The sequence below is a fragment of the Cervus canadensis genome, chromosome 1, assembly GCF_019320065.1.
Source record: "Cervus canadensis isolate Bull #8, Minnesota chromosome 1, ASM1932006v1, whole genome shotgun sequence".
Taxonomy (NCBI): domain Eukaryota; kingdom Metazoa; phylum Chordata; class Mammalia; order Artiodactyla; family Cervidae; genus Cervus; species Cervus canadensis.
Window position 1 is genome coordinate 25,640,463 of NC_057386.1, and position 25,286 is coordinate 25,665,748.

At 42.5% G+C, this 25,286-nt stretch overlaps 1 protein-coding gene across 3 annotated transcripts in view; it reads right to left on the reverse strand.

The window, feature by feature from the left end:
* The window catches only part of DHRS7B (dehydrogenase/reductase 7B), a 44,237-nt gene that overhangs the window by 16,324 nt on the left and 2,627 nt on the right, over positions 1-25,286 (reverse strand). The window contains exon 1 of one of the 3 annotated variants that reach the window (XM_043472214.1): positions 8,871-8,990. The exons of the other annotated variants lie outside the window; for them this stretch is intronic. The gene's annotated coding sequence lies outside the window, so the exon portion shown is untranslated. Of the gene's footprint in view, positions 1-8,870; positions 8,991-25,286 lie in introns of those variants that run through there. 3 annotated transcript variants of the gene reach the window in all.

Below are 25,286 nucleotides of genomic sequence, written 5' to 3' on the forward strand. Positions count from 1 at the left end.
GCTGAGCCACAAGGGTAGCCCAAGAATACTGAAGTGGGTAGCCTATCCCTTCTCCAATGGATCTTCCTGACCCAGGAATAGAACTGGGGTCTCCTGCATTGCAGGTGGATTCTTTACCAAGTGAACTATCAGGGAGGCTCAAATATAAGACAGGACACCATAAAACACCTTGAAGAAAACACAGGCAAAACATTCTCTGACATAAATGGTACCAATGTTTTCTTAGGTTAGTCTCCCAAAGAGATAAAAATAAAAGCAAAAATAAACAAATGGGACCTAATCAAACTTACAAGCTTTTGCAAAGCAAAGGAAACCACAAACAAAATGAAAAGACTTAAAAAAAAAAAAAGACTGGGAGAAAATATTTGCAAATGATGTGACCAACAAGGCTTAATTTCCAAAATATATAAACAGCTCACACAACTAAACAAACAACCCAATCGAAAAATGGGCAGAAGACCTAAATAGACATTTCTCCAAAGAAGACGTCCATGGGTAACAGGCCCATGGAAAGACGCTCATCACCATTAATCATTAGAGAAATGCCAATGAAAACCACAGTGAGGGGCCAACTCTCTCCAGTCAGAAGGGCCACGATTAAAAGTAAACATTGGAGAGGGTCTGGCGAATAGGGAGCCCTCTTATACTGTTGGTGGGAATGTAAGTTAGTGCAGCCTGTATGGAAAACAGTATGGAGGTTCCTCAAAAAACTAAAACTAGAGCTGCCATGTGATCCAGCAATCCCACTCCTGGGCATACACCCACACAAAACTATAATTCAGAAAGATCATCATTACGTTCAGAGCAGCACTATTTACAATAGCCAAGACATGGAAATAACCTAAATGTCCATCAACAGATGAATGGATACAGAAGATGTAGTGTGTATACATATGTCAGGGAATGTTTAACAGTAGGATTCCTGTGTGCTGTTTCCTATCTCTCTTGAGCCCTCTGTTCCTTATCAGTCCCTGTCAGGGGCAAGAGGAGCTGGCAAGCTGCTCCCAGGACTGAGATCAGAGAGATGGGATGCTTGCATAGGATGTCCTTCATTAGCTTTTCCATTTGGTGAAAGGGATTATTTACAACCCTCTTTTGATATGGATTGTCTTTTGGCCTTATGGCCTCTATTCCTCCTTGCTTCCTTGGTAACTTGTAAAGTCTGGTCTCTTCATCTTTATCTGAAGAAGCTACTTTGTATTAAGGTATATATACTCACACAGAATTCAATAAAGCACCCTTGTTCCACCAGAGACTTGGGTCCCTGTGTCCTTTCTCTCTCTATCTCTATCTCTCTTTCTGGCTGATTCCCTGGAGCGTGGAGGCCTGCTGTGTAACCCAGGGAGTATTAGCCTCTTTCCTTCTTTCACTTTCTCATTGTCGACTCTGGACCACCAGGTTCGGACCCCAACAAATGGCGCCTGAACAGGGACCTGGTATGCACGGTACTTTGGACGGAGTGACTCAGGGCCTATTGAGGTTGGTAAGTACAAGGACATGGGTCAAACAGCTGGAAGGCCCCATCACTTTTCTACTTTACTTCATCATTCATCATTTATTTAAAGTTCAGGGACTTTTGGTTTCATGCCAGCAAATAGAGGTTTGCCTTCAAACAATGGTTGAACATAATCCCTGGTTCCCTGATGAAGGCAGTTTTGATTTAGAAATTTGGCACCGGGTCAAAGAGAATGTTGAACGAGCCACCAGATGGGGAAAAAATATTCCAATTGATTTCTGGCCCCTGTTGACTCTCATTAAAGCTGTAATTCTGCCATTTCAAGGCAATTCTAGCCCTCCCAATATTCGACAACAGACAGGACACTTATTACATGAATATGAATTAGATGATGAAACTTTACAAAAGGCCTAATTAGAACAACATAAAATATTTCAGAATTTTCCTACAAGCCCTGCCCTGGCTGCTCCAAATGCTCCTCCACCATAAACTCCAATCAAACTATTATTCAACAACTCTTTTTTGAACTACAAGCTGTTATTAGAAATTGCAATTCTCCCATTTATATTACACATATTCGAGCACATTCTTGCCTCCCTGGCCCCATGACTCATGATAATAAGCAGGCTGATAAACTGGTTTCCTTTGCTACTCCAGAGGAACAGCATGTTCTGTTACACAACAATGCTGGCTCCCTATACCAGCTATGGAAAATCCCATACCGCCAGGCTAAAGAAATTATTAATAATTGCTCTACTTGCAGACCCCTGCATCTTCAACCCGTTGCATAAGGTATTAATCCTCACGGTTTGCAACCTAATGAACTATGGCAAATGGATGTAACTCATTGCCCTGAACTTTCTCCATCTTCTTTCCTATATGTCTGTATCGACACAAATTCTTCTTTTATCTGGGCCACACCTCTTTGCGGTGAGGCTACACAACACATTATAACTCACTTATTAGCTTGTTTTGCTGTAATGGGAACACCTAGCTCTACTGAAACAGACAATGGCCCTGCCTATATTTCTAGATACTTTAAACAATTTTTACAATCATTTTCTATTAAACACATCACAGGTTCTCCTTATAATCCACAGGCACAAGGCATAGTCGAAAGAGCACATCACACACTAAAATTGCAAATTAAAAAATTTTAAAAGGGGGAATACACAGGAACACTACTGTCTTATCTAAAGCAGACTTTACTAGATTCCAACATAAGATATTCTCCAAACCTATAACTATTGTTAATACAGCTTTAAATTTTTTAAACGTACCACAAGAAGATATCTTAACAAGAGCAGAAAAACATTTCAAGGAATTGAAGGACACTTCTCTTCCTCTGCCCATTTGGTATCAAGACGGGTTCAATAAACAATGGAAATCTGGAAAATTAATCTTAGAGGGAAAAGGGTATGCTTGTATTTCCCCAGATGGATCCAACAAACTCACATGGCTTCCTCTTTGGAAGATTCGACCCAAGGGGGCCCCCAGCATTCAAAATGGAGACAAAACAACAAAAACTCCAGGAGGAAGAAATTCCAATATGGGCCATGTCAGCTCTGAAGATCTCCAGGAAGCACTGCCCTCAGCAGCATCAAACCTTATGATCTCCCCTCTTGGGGACAAATAAAAACCCTTACTAATCAAGCTGAAAATCTGGTTTCTCAACAGGGAATGCCTCGGAGTCCTGAAAATCTTTTGGGGGCAATGCTTGTGCTTTCCCCCGCTCAAGCTGTAATAACTAATCACACTTATTGGGCTTACTTACCCAACCCCCCTTACTGCAGGTCTTAGAATGGACAGAGAAAGGACCCACTGTATCAACCAATGACTCCACCCATATGCCCCCTCCCTGGAACATGAAGGGGCCCTCACACCCTGGGGAGGAGGGAAAACTAATTAACATTTCTTTAGGCTGTGAAGTCCTTCCATTGTGCCTGGGCCCAGGGGAATTATGCATAAAATTATGCATAAAAAGTTTGTCAGCCGACAAACTTGGGCTTGGGCTTTCGTCCTGCCTCCAAAAGAAGACTTTTGGACATTGCTTGGATTATTTACCACTCTTTCTTTTTCTGAAAACCATGTCAACACTACTGAGACTCTAGGAAAAGAACAAAGAATATTATGTGAAGGGTTTACTTATAAGAACTTTAAATATACTCCTGTTCGTTGGGACAAATATCAAGCCAAATCAGAAAAACTAATATTTGTGGCTAGTCACACCATTGTCTATTAGGGACCCCATGGTATGTGGTTGTCGAACTGCTCAGATGACATTAACAGCACTATGTGATTATTCTACTCAAGTCGCTTGGAAAGTTACTAACACTACAATGGAACATTACCATGACAAAGGACTGCTTGGCTGACTTGACGGTGGAATGGCACCCCCTCGTCCTCGGATCGTCCTCAATAAACAAACTGGGCCTCAACAATGGGACATATGGCAACTTGCTGCGAGCACTGAAGAACTTGGAACTTGGACCGGACATTTCACAGGGATCAGTCATAGTCATAGTAATTATTTCTTTCGCTATAATCAATCGTATTTCAGACAAGCTCGTATTCTCCTTCCTTTTGTTTTAGCTATAGGAAACTTACAATTTAATAAAACTTTATGTTCTGTAACTTGTATAAATTGCAAATTGTATACCTGTCTTAACTCTTCTATTTCCTTAAGAAATAAATCCCTTTTGATTCTTCAATCTTGATGTAATTTGTGGTTACCAGTAAATCTCCAATGGCCCTGGGAAGAAGGTCCCATGGCTGGGCTTGCTTCCCAGTTACTTACTAAATTACTCAACAATCTAAATGATTCATTGGATGGCTGATTCTTGGCATTTGGGGATTAATAGCTATTTGCACTACTGCTGCCGTCTCTGGCGTTGCTTTACAAACCTCAATTCAAACACATAATTTTACAAAAAATTGTACTAAAGATGCTTATACTATGTGGGTCACTCAGGCTCAGATAGATGAGGATATTCAAGATGAAATACAGGAACTAAAAACAGCCATCAAATGGGCTGGAGATCAATTAATAGATGTACAAAAACAAGTGATACTAAAATGTGATTGGAATTCTACTCAATTTTGTGTTCAGTCAGTTCAGTTCAGTCGCTCAGTCATGTCCTACTCTTTGCGACCCTGTGAACTGCAGCACGCCAGGCCTCCCTGTCCATTACCAACTCCCGGAGTCTACCCAAACCCATGTCCATTGAGTCAGTGATTCCATCCAACCATCTCATCCTCTGTCATCCCCTTCTCCTCCTGCCTTCAATCTTTCCCAGCATCAGGGTCTTTTCCAATGAGTCAGCTCTTTGCATCAGGTGGCCAAAGTTTTGGAGTTTCAGCTTCAGCATCAGTCCTTCCAATGAACACCCAGGACTGATCTCCTTTAGGATGGACTGGTTGGATCTCCTTGCATTCCAAGGGACTCCCAAGAGTCTTCTCCAACACCACAATTCAAAAGCATCAATTCTTCAGCACTCAGCTTTCTTCACAGTCCAACTCTCACATCCATACATGACCACTGGAAAAACCATAGCCTTGACTAGACGGACCTTTGTTGGCAAAGTAATGTCTCTGCTTTTTAATATGCTATCTAGGTTGGTCATAACTTGCCTTCCAAGGAGTAAGCGTCTTTTAACTTCATGGCTGCAGTCACCATCTGCAGTGATTTTGGATCCCCAAAAAATAAAGTCTGACACTGTTTCCACTGTCTCCCCGTCTATTTCCCATGAGGTGATGGGACCAGATGCCATGATCTTAGTTTTCTGAATGTTGAGCTTTAAGCAAAATTTTTCACTCTCCTCTTTCACTTTCATCAAGAGGCTTTTTAGTTCCTCTTCACTTTCTGCTACATCTGAGGTGTCATCTGCATATCTGAGGTTATTGATATTTGTCCCAGCAATCTTGATTCCAGCTTGTGCTTCTTCCAGCTCAGCATTTCTCATGATGTACTCTGCATAAAAGTTAAATAAGCAGGGTGACAATATACAGCCTTGACGTACTCCTTTTCCTATTTGGAACCAGTCTGTTACTCCTGTTCAATTCAATCATACTGCCTATAACTGGGAGCAAATCAAATTTCATTTACAAAATATACATTATAATGCCTCTCCGAATGTACAATTATTGCAAAAAGAAATCTTTGATACCTTCTCTAAAAGTCTGCCCTCATGCACTAATCTGGAAATTTTAGCTGAACAACTAGTTGATCAATTATCTGGGCTAGACCCACGAGGATGGTTTCAAAGCATCATCCATAGCATTGGGTCTGGAACTGTAACTCTGGCGATTGTCTTGACAATTATATTTGTTGTTTACCATTGCCTTTCTGCAAAAATTGTTAAAACTAAACAAACTCAAATGGTCAGGACCTTTTTTACAAATATAATAAAATAGGGGGAATTATCAGGGAATGTTTAACAGTAGGATTCCTGTGTGCTGTTTCCTATCTCTCTTGAGCCCTCTGTTCCTTATCAGTCCCTGTTAGGGGCAAGAGGAGCTGGCAAGCTGCTCCCAGGACTGAGATCAGAGAGATGGGATGCTTGCATAGGATGTCCTTCATTAGCTTTTCCATTTGGTGAAAGGGATTATTTACAACCCTCTTTTGATATGGATTGTCTTTTGGCCTTATGGCCTCTATTCCTCCTTGCTTCCTTGGTAACTTGTAAAGTCTGGTCTCTTCATCTTTATCTGAAGAAGCTACTTTGTATTACGGTATATATACTCACACAGAATTCAATAAAGCACGCTTGTTCCACCAGAGACTTGGGTCCCCATGTCCTTCTCTCTCTCTCTCTGTCTCTCTCTCTCTATCTCTCTTTCTGGCTGATTCCCTGGAGTGTGGAGGCCTGCTGTGTAACCCAGGGAATATTAGCCTCTTTCCTTCTTTCACTTTCTCATTGTCAACTCCGGACCACCAGGTTCCGGTCCATTAAAGGACCCCAACATACATACAACACACAAACACACACACAATGGAATATTATTCAGCCACATAAAGAATGAAATAATGCTATTTGCAACAACATGGATGGACTTAGAGATTATCATACTAAGTGAAGCAAGTCAGAAAGAGAAAGACAAATACCATATGATATCACTTATGTAGAATCTAAAACACGACACAAACAAACACATCTATAACACAGAAATGACTGATACATAAAGAACAGACTTGTGGTTGCCGAGGGGGAGAAAGGGTTGAGGAGGGGAGGGTTGGGAGTTTGGGGATAGCAGATGCAAACTACTATATATAGAATGAATTAGCAACAAGGTCCTACTTGTATGGCACAAGAAACTATGTTCAATATCCTGTGATAAACCATGATGGAAAAGAATAGGAAGAAGTATATATATAACTGAGTCACTCTGTTGTACAGCACAAGTTAACACAACACCAAATCAAAGTTTAGAAACAAAAAGAGAAAATGTGGCTGCCGGAGCAGTCACGGAGGCTGACACAGCAAGGAGAAAGCAGACAAGGACTGCAATGTCCCGTCTACCCCTTTCTCACAGCCAGGGAGGAGCAGGGTGAAGATAAACTCACCCAGCAAAGCACACCACTGACACAAACGCAGCTCCATGCACCTGTTCAAAGCCCACGTCAGCATCTCTGACATAAAGAGAAGAGAAACCACACACCGTCTTGGACACATCTGGTGCTCCTTGAGCACCTGACACAACATTGCACGCCAGCCTGGGTCTTCTGGCCCCGGGGACCACTCTGCCCGAGGCAAATACAGCACCAGGTTAAGGGGGTCCATTCTCAGCCCACTTTCTGTAAGGAGAGCGCACCTGCCTTCAGTCTGGCAAGTTCTCGAAATCAGAATGTAAAGTAAACTAGAAACCAGCACCAACTCTGCCCAGTAGCTCAGGACGATGGTGGGAAAAGGGACACCCCAGAGCAAGCCACTTATTTTAGAGTCAGGTTCAATTTCAGCATCACTTCCCTGAATAGGTGAAGCTGCAAACATTGACAATCTCACCTCTTTCTGGGAGTTTCTCAAATTCTTAAAGATCTCCCAACTTTCATTCTGCTCTGCAGTGCACACAGCCACATCAATGGGCCCCTGGGTCTCCCAGACTCTCAGAGGCAGCTGTGCCAACTCCTTTCTGTCTCACTCCCACTGGTGTCGACGGCCAAGAGAGCGAGACAGAGAAGTAACTCAGCCTCGCGGCCTTGGTACGGTGTCTGGGCCTTCTCTGAGCAAAAGGTCAGAAAAGAACTGAGGCTCGGCTGGCCATATTTCCTGATCAGGAAAGAAATCCTCTATATAAACCAAAGGGTATGTATTGGCGGCGGGGCGGGAGGCGGGGGTTAACATGGCACATAACATGCTTATATGTTTTGCATTTTAAATCAAAATGCTTAACTGCTAGTTGTAGATATAAATGGAATACAAGACTGGGGGTTAAAAAAAAGAGGGGGGGGCATGGGGAAAAAAATCTTGCCCACGAGTCCCAGCATTTGGAGATGAGCTTATAGCACAAGGTGCAGTCAGACAGGATGGGAAGCACGCGGAGAGAGAGGAGGCGGGGCACACACCAGCCAGGTGTCCCCTGGACTGGAAGCAAAGGAGAGCCACACTCACTCTCTCCAGGACAAGTCAGGAGCCCAGGATCGGCTGGTGTTTTCAGGCCCAAGTCAAGCATATGAAGGTGGAAAAGCCCCTTCACAGGCGGCAGGAAGGCTGTGGGTGTGCACTGCTCTCCTGCTCTCTAGTGAGACCCTTTAGACACGCTTTCAGAACCTCAATCTGGAACTCTGAGGAATCAACTTGAAGGAGACTTGTCACCTCCTATGCCATCTGTTCCATTTTCCATCCTTTTTAGTCAAAATCCTACACTGCATTTCACAGATGGAATCTGCTCCTAAGATCCCTTTCTTTTCTCAATTGCAAAAATAAAATAAACTGAAACTTCAATAAAAACAGGTTGTCAGAATCCACTCAAAAACCACACGCAGAAATTAAACCATTAACAGTCACATCTGAAAATCAAAGGCAGGGATCTGAGAACCCTCCAAAGTCAAAGATAATGATGAGTTCAGGTCTGTAAGGGTCAGTCATGAAATAATTTGTCATGTTAAGAACAGGAAAATGGGGCGAAAGGGTAGAGAGGGGTTCCAACCGGGCGGCAGGACACTGAGGCCACACGGCAAGGAGGGGCCTGGCAGCAACAGGAGTCAGGCTCCCGTTCCCACAGCCCACATTTAATTCCACACAGCTGTTCTGCTAAAGGTGACCTAAGCTACAGGTCATGCTTGTGACCCATATCTGAAAATACATATCTAATTTCAGAAAGTAAGAACAGAGTGAAGCCACTCTTTTGTGGTCCTAAGCGTACGAGAAGCAGCAGCTAAGGCCATCTTTGACAGGAAAGACAAGATAGCACCTACCTCAGGCGGCAGGCGCTTCACCAGTGGCAGGTCCTGACACCGAATCTTCTCTGGTCTTTTGACCTGAGGCCGAGTGACTCAGACCGGAGGCCAGAGGATACCTTCAGGTCAGCAGGCCCTCCCTGGAATGCTGGAATGAGCCACGGACGAGTGGCCTGTGGGGTGTATTTTGAGATGCCAGCCTTAGGGCCCCCAGTTTAAAGGAGTGCAGGCCAGCATTAGTGAAGACAGAACCAAGAGGAAGGCCTGGGAGTATTTCAGACCAGCTCCGGGGTGTCCCGTCCTGGAAAAGCAACCACGCTGAAGTGGGCACTGCTCTCCAGTAAGATGCTGAGCGCGGACTGCCCACAGCCCGTCAGGGAAGGTGGGAAGAAGGGTGCCAAACACAGCTCCGGACCCTGCAGGGTGCACTGCCGACACAAGGACAGGATGCTGGAGGCTAACTGTTTATCACGGCCAAAGTCTTCCTTCAGTTTTTAAAAACAACACGACGATAGCTGCCTAGACACCGTGTCACTAAAAACAATTTTGGTTTCTAATGTGCTTTTATAAAATGAATTTAGTATTACTAGAAGATACCCACGTGACCTTGCCCTCTTCCTAGAACACACACCAGACCTGCACCATCACCCCAACAGAAACCACACAAGGTGCTCACCGCAGGGATAAAGCAGAAAAAGTACCAAGCTGGCACTGGGGAGGGGAGTTCAAGTTCACCTGTTGTGTCCTTGACACACGAGCAGATTTACTCTCTGCAACTAAGTTGTGCTAACTTACAAAATGGGGCTGACTATTCCAATGAGAAACCACATGGGAAACACTCTGTAAACACTAACATCCTGCTGACTCATAAAGTGACTGAAAAAAAGCACTTTCAGAGAGGATTTCAGATAGGAACTGCACGCCTTCAAGGCAGCCACCTTGAAGGGCGTTCAGCAAAAAGGCCAAGCTCTCTACTTTCCATCCACATGTCACGTGCAGAGCCTCTCGGCTCAGCTCCGGGATGGCTCTGGCCTACCCATTCATCTATGGCACATGGGCTGCCATTTGCACCAGGGGCTGGGCGGGCCAGGGCTGTAGGGCAATGGACCGGTGAGACACAGGTTCTGACCTCATGGAGCTCACAGCCCAGACAGACAGACCGACGATAAAAAAAGAAACAAAAATTAAATGACTGGACTTGTGATAAGGTGGCCTGTCTAGAGGACAAGCCTCACCTGAAGCTTTGATTCAAAGTCAAAACCACTCAAACAGGCGTGCTGGCCACACGGCACACAGCCTACCCCAGGGCAGCTGCCAGCTGCAACTCCCGCGTTTTAGGAGAGAACACTTTCTAACTCATTCCGTGAGATGAGCAAGAAAAAACACTGTAAGAAAACTACAGACCAATATCCCTTTTGAACAGTGACACAAAAGTTTCCTCAACAAAAAAACCCTAACAAACCGAATTTAGCAGCATAGTAAAAGGATTATACATCCCAACCACGTGGGGTTTATTCCTGGGATGTAAGATTGGTTCAACGTATGAAGGTAAGCAATGTAATACACTGCATCAACTTAAGGAAATAAAAACACATGATCCTCTCAATTGATGCAGAAAAAGCATCTGATAAAACTTAACACCCTTTCATGATGCAAGCACTCAATAAATAGGAATAGAAGGAAACTACTCAACACAATTAAGAGTCATATACTAAAAAACCTCCATCAAGCATCAGACTCAATGATAAAAGAATGAAAGCTTCTCTTCTAAGATCAGGAACAAAGCAAGGATGCTGACTTTCACCACCTCTATTCAACATAGTACTGAAAATTCTAGCCAGAACAATTAGGCAGGAGAAAGAAATAAAAGGCATTTAAATTAGAAAGAATGAAGTAAAATTATTTGTTTGCAGATGAGATGATCTTGTTTGTGGAAAACCCTAAAGACTACAATCCACACAAAAAAACATGTGTTATAAAATGTGTTAGAATAGAGGACTTCCCTGGTGGTCCAGTGGCTAAGACTCCATGTTCTGATGCAGGGGGCCCGGATTCGACTCCTGTTCAGAGAGCTAGATCCTACATCAGTACACTCGCTCAGTCGTGTCTGACTCTGTGACCATATGGACCGCAGCACACCAGGCTTCCCTGTCCCTCACCAACTCCCGGAGCTTACTCAAACTCATGTCCATCAAGTCAGTGATGCCATCCAACCATCTCATCCTCTGTCGTCCCCTTCTCCTCCTGCCTTCAATCTTTCCCAGCATCAGGGTCTTTTCCAATGAGTCAGTTCTTCACATCAGGTGGCCCAAGTATTATCCATGTGTAGGGTCATCTCTTGTGTTGTTGGAAGAGGTTGTTTGCTATGACCAATAAGCCCTCTTGGCAAAACTCTGTTATTCTCTGCCCTGCTTCATTTTGTACTCCATGACCAAACTTGCCTGTTACTCCAGGTATCTCTTGACTTCCTGCTTTTGTATTCCAGTCCCCTATGATGAAAAAGGCATCTTTTTTTGGTGTGAGTTCTAGAAGGTCTTGTAGGTCATCATAGAACCATTCAACTTCAGCTTCTTCAGCATTAGTGGTTGGGGCATAGACTTGGATTGCTGTGATACTGAATGGTTTGTCTTGGAAATGAACAAAGATCATTCTGTCATTTTTGAGACCACACCAACATACTGCATTTCGGACTCTCTTATTGACTATGAGGGCTACTCCATTTCTTCCAAGGGATTCTTGTCCACAGTAGTAGATATAATGGTCATCTGAATTAAATTCACCCATTCTGGTCCATTTTAGTTCACTGATTCCTAAAATGTTGATGTTTACTCTTATCACCTCCGTTTGATCACCTCCAATTTACCTTGATTCATGGACCTAACATTCCAGGTTCCTATGCAACATTGTTCTTTACAGCATCAGACTTTACTTTCACCACCAGATACATCCACAACTGGGCATTGTTTCTACCTTGGCATGGCCTCTTCATTTCTTCTTGGGCTATTTTTCACTCTTTTCCAGTAACATATTGGGCACCTACCGACCTGGGGAGGTCATTTTTCAGTGTCATCTTTTTGTCTTTTCATACTGTTCATGGGGTTCTGAAGGCAAGAATGCTAAAGTGGTTTGTCATTCCCCTCTCCAGAGGACCATATTTTGTCAGAACTCTCTATCATGACCCGTCTGTCTTGGGTGGACCCTACAGGGCATGGCTCATAGTCTCTTTGAGTTAGACAAGGCTGTGATCCATGTGATGAGTCTGGTTAGTTTTCTGTGATTGTGGTTTTCATTCTGTCTGCCCTCTGATGGATAAGGATAAGAGGCTTGAGGAAGCTTCCTGATGGGAGGGACTGGCTGTGGGGGAATCTGGGTCTTATTGTGATAGGCGGGACCATGGTCAATAAACCTTTAATCCAATTTTCTGTTGATGGGCGGAGTTGTGTTCCTTTCCTGTTGTTTGGCCTGAGGTCAAAAGGACTTATGCCAGCACTGTTGTCTTCAGTGCCCCTGACCCCATGGCAGGCCACTGTTGACCCACGCCTCTGCCAGAGACTCCTGGATGCTCACAGGCAAGTCTGGTTCAGTCTCTCTCTTTTTTTTTTTTTAATTTTTTTTTTTTTTAATTAGTTGGAGGCTAATTACTTCACATTTCAGTGGCTTTTGTCATACATTGATATGAATCAGCCATAGAGTTACACGTATTCCCCATCCCGATCCCCCCTCCCACCTCCCTCTCCACCCGATTCCTCTGGGTCTTCCCAGTGCACCAGGCCCAAGCACTTGTCTCATGCATCCCACCTGGGCTGGTGATCTGTTTCACCATAGATAATATACATGCTGTTCTTTCTCTTGTGGGTCTCTTGTGGGTCACTGCTCCTTTCTCCTGGGTCCTGGTGTGCACAAGGTTTTGTTTGTGCCCTCCAAGAGTCTGTTTCCCCAGTCCTGTGGAAGTTCTGTAATCAAATCCCATTGGCCTCCAAAGTCAAATTCCTTGGAGGTACTCAGTCCCTTTGCTTGATCCATAGGTTGGTGAATCTGTTGTGGGTCCTGGAACTCTCGCAGCAGTGCAAGAACTTCTTTCATATAATTGTTCTCCAGTTTGTGGGTCATCTGCTCAGTGGCTCTATGGGGTGGCTAATGGCCACCTCCTCCTAAAGGATTTATGTCACATGCGGTGCCTCCCAGGTCTGCTGCAGCCAGAGCCCCTGTCCCCGCAACAGCCCACTGCTGACCCATGCCTCCACAAGAGAGACTCAGATGCAGGTCTGGCTTAGTCTCTGTGGGGTCTCCGGGTCCTGGTGCACCCAAGGTTTTTTTTTTTTTTTTTTTTGCACCCAAGGTTTTTTGTTTGAGACCTCTGAGTGTCTCTGGGGAGTATGGGGTTTGATTCTAAACGTGATTTCACTCCTCCTACCATCTTATTGGGGCTTCTCCTTTGCCCTTGGATGAGAAATATCTTTTTTGGGTGGAATCCAACATTCTCCTGTCGATGGGTGTTCAGCAGCAAGTTGTAATTTTGAGTTTTCGCAGGAGAAGAGCAGCGCACATCCTTCTACTGTGTCATCTTCCTACATATTGCAACTAAAAAGTCTCACTTGCTGAAGGAAGAAACAGACAGAACAGGCTCCATCTTGAAAGGCCTGTGGTCATATCCCAACTAGCATAATAGAATGTATGATTCTGTTCGGTTACACAGATAATTAGGGTATTCTTTTAGGCTATGGAGAATCTAGGTACGAGCCCTGGGGCTCTTCCATCCCGGGGGTCTGGTTTTCCAGTTGGTATGTCATTTCCATAGATACTGGGCATATAGTTCAAAGTCCACAGTCCGGCCCAAGATGGAGTCCTGCTTGGCTTAAGGCATATGAATCACAGGTTTAAGACATACAAATCACGGGTTAACTTTGATTGTATCTTTCTTTTCCTTTGTTCAGACTAGTTTCAGAGAATTTGGGAAGGTAGGTTTGAGCATGTACACTTAAGGTATATAAGGTTTTCACAAAAATTGGTCAGGGTCCTTGGCTAAGAGGAGACTCTGCCTCGGACTCGCCGGTGTAATAAACTGCCTTCCACTATCTGCATTGTCTTTCTGAGTGAGTTTGTTTCCCAGAACGCGTGGCTACAACATTGCCACAACTAAAGATCCCACATGCCATAACTAAGACCTGTGCAGCCAGATAAATACATAAAAATTTTAAGTAAAATAAAATGTGTTAGAATAAATCAATTCACCAGCAGAACACAAAGTCAACACAGACACACACAAAAAGCTGTATACATGAAAAATGAATAGTCTGAAAAAATTTACAAAAATAATTTCACTTACTATAACACTAAAAGAATGAAATGCTTAAGAATACATCAGGGAGGTGAAGACTTATACAATGAAAACTACAATATATTGCTGAAAGAAATTAAACAAGACATAAATAAATGGAAACATATCCCATGTGCATGAAGTGGGACACTTATTACTATTAAAATGTCAATCCTAATCAAAACAATCTGCAGATTCAATTCAGTCCCTATCAAAATCCTTACTATGTCTTTTGCAGAAAGAGAACTCATCCTAGAATTCACATGGAGACTCAAAGGAACCGAACAGTCAAAAGAATCTTGGAAAAGAGCAAAACAGCTGGAAGAACCACTTTCTAATATCAAAACTAACTACAGAGCTAGAGTGATCAAAGCAGTGTGTTGGCACAAAGACAGACATAGACCAATGGAATAGACAGGCCAGAAATAAACTTTTGCATACATGGTCAAATAATTTTTGATAGGAATGTCAAGACAAATCAATGGGGAAAGGACAGTCTTAAGCAAATGATGCTGAGAAAACCGGATATCCAAGGACTTCCCTGGTGGCCCAGTGGTTAAGACTCCATGCTTCTACTGCAGGCAGCACGAGCTCAATCTCATGCCCTCTTCATGCTGTGTGGCACAGCCAAAAACAAAAAATTAAAAAAAAAAAAACAAAAAAACCCTGTATATCCGCATGCAAAAGTTCAAAATTGGACCCTTTTACAAAAATAAACTCAAGATGGATCAGAGACCTCAATGTAAGACCTAAAGCATATTTCTTAGAAGAAAACAGGCAAAAGCTGATTTTACATTGCACTTGGTAATGATTTCCTGGATAAGACTCCAAAGGCAGAGGTAACAAAAGAAAAACTAGATACACTGGTTCATGAAAATTTATGTGTTGTGCATTAAAAGACACTATTCACAGAGTAAAAAGGTAACCCACGGGGTGGCAGAAAATATTTTCAAATCATATATCTGATAGGAGAGCAAATATCTAATATGGAGAACTCCTAAACTTCGAAATAAAACAACCTGATTCAAAAATGGGCAAAGGACTTGAATAGACATTTCTCTAAAGAAGATATAAAAACAGCCAGTAAGTATATGAAAAGATGCTCAATATCACTAGTCATTAGTAAAATGCAAATAATAACTATGAATACAGTGAGACACGACCTCACACCCATTAGAATGACCACTATCAAAAAACCAGAAAATGCAAAGTGGGAGGATATGGAGAAATTAGAACCTTATGCACCGTGGGTGAGAATGTAAAATGGTATGGCCACTGGAAAAAATACTACGGAGGTTCCTCAAAAAAATTAAAAATAGAATTATATGATCCAGCAATTCTACTGCTGGATACACATGCAAAAGAACTGAAAGCAGGGTCTTGAAAAAATACCTGTGCCCCCATGTTCACAGCAGTATTATTCACAACAGATAAAACAGAGACTACCCAAGCAAAATGTGATACATGAATACAATAGGATATATACACACAATTCAGCTTGAAAAGCTGAATTCTGACACATGCTATAACATGGATGAATCTTATAGACGTTTATGCTAAGTGAAATAAGCCAGACACAAAAGCAAATACTATGAGTTCACTTACATGAGCTACTTAGAGTAGTCAAATCCTTAGCGGCAGAAAATTGGGGGTTGCCAGGTGCTGGGGGCAGGGAAGGAAATGGGGAGCTGTGTTTTAATGGGTACAAAGTTTCCATTTTACAAGATGAAAAGAATTCTGGAGACAGATGGTGGGGATAGTGGTACATTATAAACTTATTTAGCACCTCTGAACTAGACCTTGAAAAATGGTTAACAATGTAAATTTAAATTATGTATATTTTATTACAATAAAAAATATTTAAGTATGTCACTCATAAAGGATAAAACATTAAATGCTGTCTAATTTCAAGTTGGTTCGTGGCTGGAATCAGATGATTTAAAAATTCTAACAAATTAATTTCCTCATGGACTTGGATAGATTTGCCTTGGCCCACTGTTCTCTCTTAGACAATTTACTTAGGATGATGGTTCACTCCGATTTCCAACTCCAAGTTATTTTTAGAACTGAAAACATAATTGTGAAATGTAACTATGAAAGGCCCTTTACTTGGAGGCAGTTTTTATAATGCTTCCACTTAGAGCATCCTCACTTTAATGCCAGAAAAATATGGAAAGGACCCTCCATCCTGGAAGGACTAAAGAAGCAGAGTAACCAGAGAGGGTTTTCCAGAGCCAGCGGCTAAGCTTTCACTTAAAAATAGCCTTGCCGGGGCACTGTCACTATTTCCAGCATCCCACCAATCACTCCCCAAGGACAGCCCTGTTGCCAAAGGTCAGGGCCACAGCAGCCGTCAGTCAAGCTGTTTATCTCAACAAACACTGTTGCCAGGTTTACTTTTCCCCACACAGATTTCCCCCCATATTTCTCACCCAGAGCCTTTTCAGGCTTGGAAAAAATTACTTGGCAAATTCCAGAGCTTATATTAAAAGAAAAAAAAAAAAACACACAACCTTAAAATCAAAAATGTCTTTTATGCTTTCACCACATTTACTGTTAGAGTATGTAACAACAAAAAGGCTATCTTTTTAAACTGCATTTAAACCAGAAAGTCAATATATACTGTTAAATAACAAAATTTTTCTGGTCATGTTAGCATTAATAAGCTTAGCCACAGAATAAGGTGAAAGCAAACACATTTTAAAATCAAATTTATGAACCAGGAAATGCAAGATTTAAGTTTCTTTGCTCTCAGTGTAACAAAATGCCGATGCCTCTGACACCGGGATTGGCACTGGGCAGTGGGTATATGGGAATTTGCTGTGTGTTTCTCTTCGAGCATTTCCATAATTTCTCCTTCATGCTCAGCTTTGCTAAAATAAGGTTAGAAAAGTGAATAATTAGCTACACTCTAAGTATCAACCTCGCAAAGTAAAACTAGCTAAAAAAATACCACCAAATAGAACACCAAGAGGAACAAACTGGCCAATGTCAAGTGGCAATGGCAGCTTCATGGGCAGCAAGGTGGGTGGGCCTTGATTCGGACCTTCGATGGTACCTGAGGCCAGGTTACTGCAGAGCAAGTCCCCTGACTGTCCCAGGCCCATTCTAGTTTCTATTATTTTTCGTCTGCTTACTTTGGATTTAAGTTGCTCTTCTTTTGCTAGTTTCCTAAAGTGGAAGTTTAAAGTGCTGATTCAGATCTTCTTGTTTAATACATGTTCTGTCTAAGTACTGCTTTCACTACTTCCTCCACATTGTGTATAAGCTGTGTTTTCATTTCTATTTAGTTCCCCCCTCCCAAATTTTACCACTCTGTGCAGCTTGTGGGATCTCAGTTCCCCAACCAGGGACTGAAACCGGGACACGGCAGTAAAAGCACGAAGGCCTAACCACTGGACTGCCAGGGAACTCCCTGAGTTCAAAATATTTTTAAGTTTCTCTAAAGATTTCTTTGTTGACATGTGTTATTTAGACATGCATTATTTAATCTGCAAGTATTTGGGGATTTTCCAGTTTTCTGTTACTGATTTCTACTTTAGTCCCATTGTGATCTCAGAGCAGAGAGTCTGTTTTCTATTCTTTTAAATCTGTTAAGGTGTGTTTTTATGGCCCAGAACATGGCCCAGCTTCAGAAGAATATGTGATGTACTGTTGTGGGATGAAGCAGACTAGAGATGTCAGTGATACCCAGGTGACTGATGGTACTATTGAGTTGGAAGACGTCCTTACTGCTTTTCTGCCCACTGGATCTGTCCATTTCCAATAAGTGGTACTGAGGTCTCCGGTGACGCTAATTCATCTATTTCTCTTTGGAGTCCTATTGGTTTTTGCCTCATGTAGTTTGACACTTTGATGTTAGGTGCACACACATTCATGAATGTCACGTCATCTTAGAGTACTGACCCCTTTATCATTATGCCATCTCCTTCTTCATTCCTGATCACTGTCCTTACTCAGAAGTCTGCTCTAAAATTAACATAGCTAGTCCTGTTTCATTAGTGCTGGCATGGCTCTGTCTATCCCTTCACTCTCCATCTATATGCATCTTTATATTCAACATGGGCTTCTTGGATGTGTATATTAGTGTGTATAGTAATCTGAATAATACACCCCAAAGATGGGGTGATTCCACATGCAGACCTCTAGAACCAATGAGTATGTGACCTGACTGACACAGTAAAAGGGACTTTCAGATGTAGTGAAATTAAGTACCTTGAGATGGGGAGATTATCCTGAATATATCTGGCCCAGTATAATTACAGGAATCCTCACACAAGGAAGGGAAGAGGGCTGAGTCATAAAGTAGATATGACAACTGCTGAGCAACAAGAGGCTGAAGTGATGTGAGGAGGCCCTGGGCCAAGGGACGCTGGTGGCCTGGAGAAGGGGGGAGGCAAGTGGACAGTCTTCCAGAGCCTACAGAAGGAACATGGCCTGCTGACACCTTGATTTTAGGACTTCTGACCACCAAGACCATAATATAATAGCTTTGTGGGGTTTTAAGCCGCTGTGTTTGTGGTAACTTATTGCAGCAACAATAGGAAACTAATGACAACATTTTTCATCAGATTTGGAGATATTAGGACATTATTTCTTCAATACTTTTTTCCTACCCCATTCTCTCTCTCCTCTTCTTCTGGGACTCCCAAAGCTTGGTACCTTTGATGTCCTGTGGACATCTGCAGCTCTCTTAATTTGCCTTCCACCTTTGTTCTGCTCTTTAGATTGGATGATTTCTACCGATCTTTCTCAAGTCTGACTGCCATCTCAAATCTGCTACTGAGTCCCTCTAAAGCATTCTTCATTTCAGTTATTGTGCCTTTCAGCTCCAGAGTTGGTACCTGGTTCTCTTCTATATTATATATATATTATATATAATTCAGATTATGTGTCTGTAGGATCAGTGTCATCATACTTCCCTTTAACTCTTTAAACATGGTTTCCTTTAGTTATCTGAACATATTTGTAAGAGCTGTTTTGGAGTCTCTGTCCTCTAAGTCCAACATCTGGGCCAACTCAGGGTCAGCTTCCATAGAATGCTTTTACACCCTGAGCTCAAGTCACACTTTCTTGTTTTTTCATGTCTTATAACTTTTTTTTGAACAACTGATACTACATTGATACAACTGATACTACTACATCACTGTCATTCTGATACTACATTGCAGCAACTGTACATTCTGATTTTCCCTTTTGGAGACTGGTATAGTTGCTGGTGTTTTTTGTCTTTTTTTTTTTTTTTTTACTGTTTGTTTAATAACTTGCCTATACTAAACCTATGGATTTTGCAATTCAAACCCATGTTGTTCAAGGGTCAACTGTAGTTAAAATTTCCTTATCTCTTTTCATTCACCAATGAACAATGAATCAAGCTTCTCTTTTTTCATTAATTGAGACCCTTCTACACAATACAATATTCTACAACATGCAACACACCAATTAATATAACAGATATTTTCCTGCAAAGTTGTATCTAAAAAAAAAAAATTCTAAACAAACTTTTTGAAGAGTAACCATTTGAGAAACACTGTCTGAAAAAAATTAAGTACCATAATTTTAAAAATTACTTATTGAGGACTTTCCTGGCGGTCCAGTGGTTGGGACTCTGCACTTCCACTGCAGGGGTGCAGGTTCAATCCCTGATGAGAGAACTGGGATATGGCACAGCCAAAAAAAAGAGCTGATTACAGCAAATGAATTCAAACTACTGGTAAGCAATACTCAATCACTTCAGCTGCCATCAACAGATCTGAACCTCCAGTAAGCAGTTTAGGAGCCAAGTCTCAGGTTACCCTGAACTTCAGAAGACGGGAGGGACAGCTCAGGTAGAATCTCAAAGAGAGGCCACTGAATTTCCTTAGCTTCCGAGCAGAATTTACATGCCATTCAATATCATTTTCCATCCCCATATTTACAAGCTTCCAGAGACAAATGCAGGGTTTATTTCCGCATAAAATCATAACATTACCTACCAAAGGTCTCATGCTTTGAGACTGGTGTTAAAGAAGAACTGGTGTTAAAACAAGAAAATATGCTCAAAATGGAGTCACTGATACTGAGGCCCATGTCACCAAACTTCTCCTAATTAGTTTCAGCCTCTCCCAGAAATGAACTTCCCTGATGGTCCAGTGGCTGAGAAGCCACCTGCCCATGTAGTGGACACAGGTTTGATCCCTGGTCTGGGAAGATTCCACATGCCACGCAGCAACTGGGCCCATGCGCCACAACTGCTAATCCTGTGCACTAGAGCCCACGAGCCGCAACTACTGAAGCCAGTGCACCGCAACTGGAGAGCAGCTCTAGCTCGCCACAACTAGAGAAAGTCCATGCACAGCAATGAAGACCCAGTGCAGCCAAATAAATAAATAAGAAATTAAGGATGTTTTACTTTTCCTTCAGAGAAATAGCACAGATGGCCACCCCAATCACCAGGTGAATTTAGGATGAAAGCACAAACAGCAAATGGTGCTGTCTCATCTTTTAACAAGGAGACAAACTGTCATTAATCTTGAGACTATGTATGCAATGGTCTATAAATGTTAAGGGTTTGTTTTCTCTGTTTTGTAGTCTCATTAGCAGACTACCTATATTGTATCCCACTTTTGGTTAGTGCCTGTTCAACAATAAAATTCTTCCTTCTCCACATTTGTGGAGAGTATTTTCCAAGTTGGCTGGAAATTTTATTTTTATCTTTCCTCAACATAAATGTAGAGAAACTGTATTCTCACTAGACCACTTCATTGGTCCCACCTTGACAGCTCTCTCAATAAGGAAAAGGTGGGGACTTAACTTCATTGGCAGCCCAGGGGTTAGGACTTCACGTTTCCATTGCAGGGGATACAGGGTCCATCCCTGGTTGGGGAGCTAAAATTCCACACGCTGTGACACTCCACCTAGATTACTGCAAAGACATCTTACTCAAAACTGAATTTATGTCCTTCCTCTGGGTTCTGATCTCAGGCACATGGGTCAGAAAACAAATCAGCCCTTAACTTCCCTCTTCTTTCTCAGCCCAGAGTGAACCTATTACCACTGATCCTACCTTTTAAATAGCTCTCACACCCATGACTTCTACCTCCACCAAAGGAGGAGCTAGAGTGATCTTTCATAAATACACCTGCTGGTTATATTCTCCTGACTGAGATTCTTCAATGGCCTCCCACCATTCTGAGCAGAAGCCCTGGACAACTGTCATGACCTGTGAGGCCTGCAAGGTCTGACCCCTACCTACCTGTCCAGCCCCATCTCCCTGACTCACTCCCCCTCCCTCTCTGTCCTCCAGCCCCAAATGGGAACTCCAGGAGGACAGAGACAATGTCTGTTTGCTTATGCTATGTCCCTAGCACAATGCCAGCACACAGCAGATGGTAAATAAACACATCTGAAGAATAATATTGATAGAATAACTGTAGCATCTTAAATAGAAGGCAAATAAATATATGTTTGTACCCTAGGTAGCTAACATAGGCCCCGGACCATCGTGAGACTAAAAAATGTTAAATAATTTTGCAAACCAGAGACAAACAGGATGAAATACAACACTGGCATACCTGTTTATTCAGTTTTGCCACAAAAGTTACTGACACTGAGGTCTCTGCCCCTCTGGAGACTCGTCCCCAGCCAAGGCAACCAGAGGCCTAACTATGTCTGAAGGAGGAGACCAGGAGCTGGAATATGACATGGTCTGTGGAGTTGTTTATATGAAAGTGAAAGTGAAAGTCGCTCAGTCATGTCCAACTCTTTGCGACCCCATGGACTATACAGTCCATGGAATTCTCCAGGCCAGAACACTGGAGTGAGTAGCCTTTCCCTTCTCCAACAGATGTTCCTGACCCAGAAATCGAACCCAGGTCTCCTGCATTGCAGGCAGATTCTTTACCAGCTGAGCTACCAGGGAAGAAAATACACCCTGGGGCGTAGCATTGCTCAAGTGAGTTTCAACCTGCGTCCGCGTCTGCCTTGGAAGCACTCTCTACCACTGGCCCATAAGGACCAGACATGGCCCCTCCGACCCTTGGGGTCTCACGTGGGTCCTCCTTCTCTTCACTCTTTGCTCAACTGAACTGCAAGTCTGTCCTTAAGGTCTCAGCTGAATACTACCTGCTCAGGAAAGCTGACCCTCTCCTTCCTCATCTCACCTGCTGCCAGTGGCTCCATTATATATCCTCACAGCCCCCTCTACTGTCCCCACGGTGGGTACCACCACCATTGTCAATATTTAGTTGGTCATTTTCTATTTCCGGTCTGTATCCCGTGCTAGACTCATTGCTGATGAGTTGCTGCTTCAACCCAAGTTGCTACTTGAGGACAGGTGCTGTGTCTGCTTTGGCCATCAGTGTATCCCCAATATACAGCACCTGCTGGTACAAACCAGGTGTTCCTTAAATATCTGTGAGTGAAGGGAAGAATGAAATATATAGATAAGCACTAGCTTTTGGAGTGACATGAAACTGACCCTGCCCTTACTATCTCAGGGATAAATTTCTTCCCATTCCTGAGTTCACTTCTTCCATTATAAATGAAGATAAATGTTCCTATTTTACAGGATTACTGTAGGGATTGAATAATCCAATAACTGCTTAGCATAGTGCTAAGACTCTCAGTGACTATTAACTATTATTATTTTCTTAGAAAATGGAGAAAAAGAGGAATGTATGTGGTAGGAAAGACACATTCCATGCTCTAGACTCAGGCACAAATATAGCTCCCTAATGCAAACATATAGCTGCAAGTCTGAATAAAAAATACTTTTTGAATATTTCTTTATTTTTATTTATTTGGCTGCACCAGGTATTAGTTGCAGCTCACAGGATCTTTGATCTTCCATTGCTGCATGCAGAATCCTTAGTTGCAGTGTGAGAACTTTGGTTGCAGCATGTGCGATCTAGTTCCCTGACTAGGGGTCAAACCTGGGGCCCCTGCATTGGAAGTGCAGAGCCAGCCACTGGACCACCAGAGAAGTTACAGAATAAAAAAATATTTTTAGGTGATACTACAGGAATGTATCATCTAAAAGAATCATGAAATAGATCTGAGGAACTATAGTCCATGGGCTTGAAAACAGTCCAATACAACTTAGCAACTAAATAGCAACAGTATAGAACCAAGCGTCTTGGAGGATGTAAGGTGATCACATATTTACTTCCTGGACTCTGTGCATAGCGTCAGGTTCTCTCAAAGCAGAGCACATGAGGAATCCATTATTTCAGGGAAGGAAATTCCAAACCTGGGCTTCAAAACCTAAAGGACCTTGGTCCAGCAGTGCTGACTTCAGTCCAGGACATGTAGTTAGAACAACAGGTTTTCGCCTTTAGTACAACTGCTCTTCCTTTCTAGCAGGAAACTCCATACCTTAATGACAAAATGGCCCTTCGCTCTAGTGTCCTCCAGCAACCCAGGGTCACCTGCTTCCCCCTTCCTGTGGCATTCTACATCTCCCAGTACTCCCCATTTAACTTTGTTTCCGTCCTCGCTTAGATCTTCCTTCTTTGGACACACCATTTAACTTCCCCAAGTCTCAATTTCTTCATCTGTAAAAACGGAACTAAAAATGTACTTTCTTTTTGACCACATGGCATGGTATATGCTACACATTAGTACATAACAATATTGTTTTAGTGTCTCTACCAGATCCCTAATCAATCTACAACCTAGGAAAAAACCACAACAAAGATCCTTGCTGATGGTTTAAATGTTTTTTTTTTCCCCAGAGTCTGTGTTTTTTACAATTAAAAAAAACCCCACCCACCCTATTAATTAATGTACTGGAATAAAGATGATGCTGTTAAAGTGCTGCACTCAACATGCCAGCAAATTTGGAAAACTCAGCAGTGGCCACAGGACTGGAAAAGGTGTTTTCATTCCAATCCTAAAGAAAGGCAATGCCAAAGGATATTCAAACTACCGCACAACTGTACTCACACGCCAGCAAAGTAATTTTCAAAATTTTCCAAGCCAGTCTTCAACAGTACATGAACCATGAACTTCTAGATGTTCAAGCTGGATTTAGAAAAGGGAGAGGAACCAGAAATCAAATTGCCAGCATCCATTGGATCATCAAACAAAGCAAGAAAGTTCCAGTAAAACATCTACTTCTGCTTTATTGACTACACCAAAGCCTTTGACTTTGTGGATCACAGGAAACTGTGGAAAGTTCTGAAAGAGATGGGAATACCAGACCACCTGACCTGCCTTCTGAGAAATCTGTATGCAGGTCAAGAAGTAACAGTTAGAACTGGACATGGAACAATGGACTGATTCTGAATTGGGAAAGGAGTATGTCAAGGCTATATACTGTCACTGTGCTTATTTAACTTATATGCAGAGTACATTACGCAAAATGCTGGGCTGGATGAAGCACAAGCTGGAATCAAGATTGCTGGGAGAAATATCAATAACCTCAGATACGCAGATGACACCACCCTTATGGCAGAAAGCGAAGAAGGACTAAAGAGCCTCTTGATGAAAGTGAAAGAGGGCAGTGAAAATGTTCACTTAAAACTCAACATTCAGAAATCTAAGATCATGGCATCTGGTCCCATCACTTCATGGCAAATAGATGGGGAAACAATGGAAACAGTGACAGACTTTATTTTCTTGGGCTCCAAAATCACTGCAGATGGTGACTGCAGCCATGAAATTAAAGATGCTTGCTCCCTGAAGAAAAGCTATGACCAACCTGACAGCATATTAAAGAGCAGAGACGTTATTCTGCCAACAAAGGTTCATCTAGTCAAAGCTACGGTTTTTCCAGTAGTCATGTATGGATGTGAGAGTTGAATCGTAAAGAAAGTTGAGTGCCAAAGAATTGATGCTTTTGAACTGTGGTGTTGAAGACTCTTGAGAGTCCCTTGGACTGCAAGGAGATCCAACCAGTCCACCCTAAAGGATATCAGTCCTGAATATTCATTGGAAGGACTGATGCTGAAGCTGAAACTCTGGCCACCTGATGCGAAGAACTGACTTATTGGAAAAGACCCTGATGCTGGGAGAGATTGATGGCAGGAGAAGGGGACAACAGAGGATGAGATGGTTGGATGGCATCACCGACTCGATGGACATGAGTTTGAGTAAGCTCCAGGAGTTAGTGATGAACACGGAAGTCTGGCATGCTG